Here is a 6000-nt window from a genome sequence, read left to right on the forward strand (position 1 = left end):
CAAAAAAGTTTGGGTAGACTTTTGGTAACCCGGCAGTAACTGAGGAAATGACGTCATTAGGCACGCCCTTTGCCGCTCTATTGATACCAAAATTTAGAGGTAGGGGAAACATAAATCGCAATAACTTTGGAAGTATAAATCACAGAACTACAAAATACCCATTAAAATGTTTGTATTTAAGTACTCTATTCATTACAATAATCATTATGCAAATTAATATGTTAATGAGGTCACCAGAGGTCAAAAGGTCACAAAACCCGGGTACAAGTGAAAATTTCACACTGCTCCAAAAAAATACCCACCAAGTTATGGATTTACTCACTTTTACATTTATGATGCATGGAACGTTTAGAATAGATGCTACTGATTACTTTGATATGCATTTGGGGCCTTTTAATGCCTAATTGTATTACATAACATCAACTGAAAATTGGCGTAAATTTAAAAGGCAGATTTTTTTGCAGTCCATAAGTATAATAGAATGTTCTGCATACTCGTACCTTCTTTAGCAATTTGAGAATGTATTCTGAGTTATGTTTTGTGAAGAGTTCCCTTATGCTCCAGTCCATTGTAATAACCCTCAGTGTTTTGTCAAGTCGGCGGACACATCATAAGGTTAGATTTCATTGAAATCTTATTTGAAGCCAAGAAGCCTTTAAAAATACCCATGGGAATGATGACCATGGTTCCATAAAATGTTATCTATGCCTGATCTGCTAGTCAAATGAAAGAGACATATCTCAAGCAATGATAGACAAGTACATGTTTTAACACAATAGTTTCTATTGTCCACAAGTTTAGTAATTTACCGTTGCTTATTCGCATGTTTGTCAAAGGGATCCAGATGACCCAGCGATGCTTATACAGAGTAAATTACTGCTACATACCTAATACCATAAAGGAATTTCCTTTATGCTAATACTGAGTTGAACCAGAGGGGTTTTTGCATTGCACAATTTGTTCATCACCCTGGAGACTTTGACACTTGCAGAAACTAATGCAGGGAAGTCCATTTTTGCGACAGGCACATCTGTCATTGCTGCATTTTTTGCAATTGCACAAAATGTGTATTCTTCAGGAATTGGTCTCATGCCTTTAGTTGGCATCAAAAGTTCATCTGCTTCCCTGAAGCCAAAGGCAGTTGGATCCAGTGATGTGGGCTTATGAGGGTGTAACAGTCACCATCTGATAGGTTGCATAAAACGCTCTATGGATGTGTTGCTGTATTGCATGGCTAGTTGGCGGAAGTTGCTCCAAGGATACACCTTTACTGTGATGGTACATGTGGTCTCTTAATTGATCCATTGTTGTGCACTTGGTGTTCTTTTTTATAACTTGTACCAGGTATGCCTCACAGGACGCCATGAAACTGTCGGTACAACTTGTTCCAGAATCAAAGTCTTTCAGATACTCAGATGGACTAGCATTATTCAAGGCTGCATGTTTTGTTCCCACCTTGCTTGTGTAGTCACAGCCAGTCAGGGTATGAACAAGTGGTAGCACATAGCAAAGTTCTTCTCCACCCTTTGGTGCTAATGTGTGAACTGGAATGTATCTCGTTGAATCTCCAACACCAGCCCTTAGCCAAAGTTCGCTGAGGCCATTGTAATGAAGAATATTCCAGTAGTGCATAAGCAGTACAAACACCTCTGTATCACCAGACAATACGATAATACGTTCAGTTCCACTTTTGACTGCATGCATCGCATGTGGAATGATACGAGCATCTGCCTCTTCTACATCGGGACTGAGGTCTGGCATTTCTGTTGAACAGCCATCTTTGACAGAATGGTCCCAGCATGACAGCATATTTTGAAAATGTTCAACCAACATTGTATGCCCAAGGACTTGAAAAAATTCCACCTTTTAAATTTATGACATTTTTCAATTGATATTATGTAATAAACTTAGGCATTAAAAGGCCCCAAATGCATATCAAAATAATAGGTAGCATCTATTCTAAACGTTCCATGCATCATAAATGTAAAAGTGAGTAAATCCATAACTTGGTGGGTATTTTTTTGGAGCAGTGTGAAATTTTCACTTGTACTCGGGTTTTGTGACCTTTTGACCTCTGGTGACCTCATTAACATATTAATTTGCATAATGATTATTGTAATGAATAGAGTACTTAAATACAAACATTTTAATGGGTATTTTGTAGTTCTGTTATTTATACTTCCAAAGTTATTGCGATTTATGTTTCCCCTACCCCTAAATTTTGGTATCAATAGAGCGGCAAAGGGCGTGGCTAATGACGTCATTTCCTCTGTTACTGCCGGGTTACCAAAAGTCTACCCAAACTTTTTTGATATGTCTCATGGTCTACTTCAATAATATGAAGAGTAACTTAGGGCACATCTCATGCACACGGGGACCCCCTCAGCCAGTGGACTAACGTTAAAGATCGCTCGTTGTCTTTAGCGAATAGTAGGCAAGTTATCGCCAGCACCCTGAACAAATTACTGCCACCTTCAATTGAACGTCTGGACTGGCCAGTCGTTTCATGAAATACGAGGACCCAAAACGTTCCTCTGGTGACTCAACAAGGTAGGATTAATTAGGGTGAGTAGTAGTAGTAGTAGTAGTAGTAGTAGTAGTAGTAGTAGTAGTAGTAGTAGTAGTAGTAGTAATCGTAGTCGTAGTAGTCGGTCATTATTATGAGAATATAAGACCCATCGCTTCGCTGACGGGAATATCAATCTTATTGATTGGGATAGATTTGCGTATGCATGTGAGAGAAGTTTTTGAGGTCACGTGTGTCCTCCCATCTGTGAATCACCATATCGCATCAGTCTGCCACCCGTCACATATGGAGAATGCAGTGCAGAGAGGAAGAGGGAAATTCTAACATTTTTGCTTACGTAATAAATAGATGTTATAGTGTTTTGACTGACAAGTTTTCAGAGAGAAAAAAAAATAAATTAACTTTCACCCTTTAGGAGTTGCCGAAGGCGAGAAGAAGAGGCCATTTCGTTGGGTACAAAGCTTGTTTATTGTACAGAAATCTCCAGCAACTGCTCACGAAAGGAAGTCGTAACGGCTTATATAAAACCAAAAACCCTCTTCGGAGGTCGTGGCTCCAACAGCCGCGCGTGCGTCACGACCACACAACCAAAAGTCCCACAGGGCCGTGCACGTGGATTATTACCAAATAAGGACATGCAAATAAGGTAAAGGTAACCGCCACATGCGAATAAGGTAACCGCTACAACCCTTTAAAAACCGCGCGAAGAAATTATTGGTTCACTGAGTTATCAAGTGACCACTATATTCGTCATGGGTGTGCGTCTGTCTGTGTGTGTGTCTGTCTGTCCGCAGCATAACTACCCGATGATATCATCCGATGTTGATGAAACTTGGGTGGGAGGTTGATATCATGATCTAGTTGTGTCTTGCGTAGAGTGGGAGTATTGCGCCCATTGTGGGCGGAGCCTCGCCCGAAAAAGATGTCTTTTTAGGGGGTAATAGAGTTCAAGCTACATCTTCTCCGAGGGGTTTGGTGGAATATGACAGGGGTTTCGGTATTTGGTTAGGCCAATGTCATGTGTCTAGCCCCACGGAGCTCGATTTTTCATTTTCGCCCCAAGGTCAAGGTCACAAGGTCACGAAATTTAGAAAAGTCGATTTTTGATGGTTTCATTACATTGTTCGCTTCCTGATAGGGTGAAATGTCGTACATGATCTTATATTGTCACATACATCATGACAATTGTTGATGGAAGGATGCACGCAGGCACACCGAGACCAAGCTCCTTTTATACTATAGAGTATAGAGAGTAGGTACTCCACATTTAGTTCTGAAGAAGCTGGAAATAAAAAAAATTGTTTCACTATAGAGGGCCAGAATTATTTTACAATAGATTTTCTGACGAAAATAGCTTTTAATTTTTCCTTGATGAAACTTCAGGAGAAACCAAGACACATCAAGAACAATTTTGTTATTTTTGACTGTAGACCTATATCACATGAACGGAGGTCAACAGGCCCACCGACATTCGCAAAGCTCGTCCAGGCCTCAAAAGGGTGGCACATTGAGCTCTTTCAAGTGGTGTGAACTACTCTGATTTGGAGGTGAAACCAACACAAAGATGGTGGACTATACTACAATGACTGGCTATAAAAGTTTAAGCTTTATGAACACAAATTTAACCAAAAATAAAAACAAAATTACCTACTTCCATTTATACCACTTGATCTTCAATTGATTCTTAATTTATACAAAACACAGTAAGACCAAGGGCAGGCACCAAGAGTTCTTGCAGAAGGGAGACATAGCCAGTGAAATTAAAGAGAATACCAGAGATCATAGGTGATGGGGGAAGAGGAACCAGGTATAAGAGATGTTTGGTGAGGCAAAACACCTGGTGGAAGGAGCGTTCACTGTTGCATCATCATGGTGGCACCATGGAATATTGTGGTTCCACATCCAAGAGAGTAAAAGTTTGAATGAATGCACTTCATTTGCTCATCGTCGTATCAAGGAACGAAGCAGTGACCGATATCAAGGACAATTTAATCTGCAGCACCTGGACAGAGGCTTGAGAGCCTTGATGTGTTGAGGATGAAACAGTCAGAAACTAGGTCTGCTCGAGGCTGTTTGTTTCAAATTGGTGGAGTAGTACTTGGATGCAATTCTTGTTTGTCTTTGGTTACTTTATTTTCTTCTTTGAATACATTAGCCTGGTGTTGGCTTAATGGTTCGGGTGCTGGCTTGGGATCCTGTGATCCTGGGTTCGAATCCCGGTCGATCGCTGAATTAACGCCAGGGGGGTTGACTCAGCCTGTCATCCCTCTGAGGTCGGCAAATTGAGTACCAGTTCACTGGTAATTTATTGTGTGTCGCAAGAGGCGACTAACAGGGTTGGTGGCAGGAAGAGCATCCGGCCGTAAAACATCGCTTCAAAAAGGGGACCACAGTGCCCAAAAAAGGCCAACCCCTGCTCTGTGGGGACAAATGGCCTCTAAAGGTGGTTTTATCTTTGAATACATTGTTATTAAAATGGTAATCTTGATGTATATAGTTATTATATGACATTGTTTACTATTTTTGTGACCATGTGATGGTTGATTGAAGAGGAATAGAGGTTGGGATGATGGGAAAAAAAAAAAAAAAAACACCTTTAGAGGCCATTTTTTCCCCGCAAAGCGGGGGTTGGCCTTTTTCGGGCACCGTGGTTGTTGTTGTTGGTCCCCTTTTTGAAGCAATGTTTTACGGCCGGATGCCCTTCCTGCCGACAACCCTTTTTGTCGCCTTTTTCGACAAACAGGGAATTACCAGTGAACTGGTATTCAATTAGCCGACCTCGGAAGGATGAACAGGCTGAGTCAACCCCCCTGGCATTAATTCAGCGATCGACCGGGATTCGAACCCAGAATCCTAGGATCCTAAGCGGGCACCCTAGCCGCTAGCCCAACACCAGGGTGTTGGGATGATGGAAGAGGAATTGGAAAACAAAAACGGTTTTTGAAGGCCAGTGGAATCTGTGACTTTCTGAGGCTTCCTTTTTAAAAGGGGAATACATACTACAGACAAATATTTGGGAGCACAATGGGGTTCCCATATTGAGGGAATTGGCCAACATGGTCAAAACAGCACCATCAGTTACACTTTTTGGACTATCAAGTTTACACATGAGGAGTAGTCTTTGTCCTTGGGCTTCCCGGACACCTTGGCAACAACAAATCACGGTCGATCATAGATCTAAGTAACCCACAATTGGATCACTACCTAAATTTCCACCCGTGTCATCCAACTGAGCACAAACAAATGGTGTCATCCACCCACGTTAAGAGAGCATGCACCATCTTATCCATAAGAGAGAACTTCAGGGAGGAAACCTCACACTTGAACCAGGAGCAGAGGGGCAATGAATACCCTTAGGCCTGCCTCCCAGCATCAACACTGTTGTTGGTCTGGAGGATCATCAAATGCAGATGACTGAGGCCAGTTGTGAATGCTTTGGTTCTTGTGCGCCATCTTTATATGTGTGTTGGATA

This window comes from Myxine glutinosa, chromosome 1 (assembly GCF_964187855.1).
Source record: "Myxine glutinosa chromosome 1, kmMyxGlut1.1, whole genome shotgun sequence".
Lineage (NCBI taxonomy): Eukaryota > Metazoa > Chordata > Myxini > Myxiniformes > Myxinidae > Myxine > Myxine glutinosa.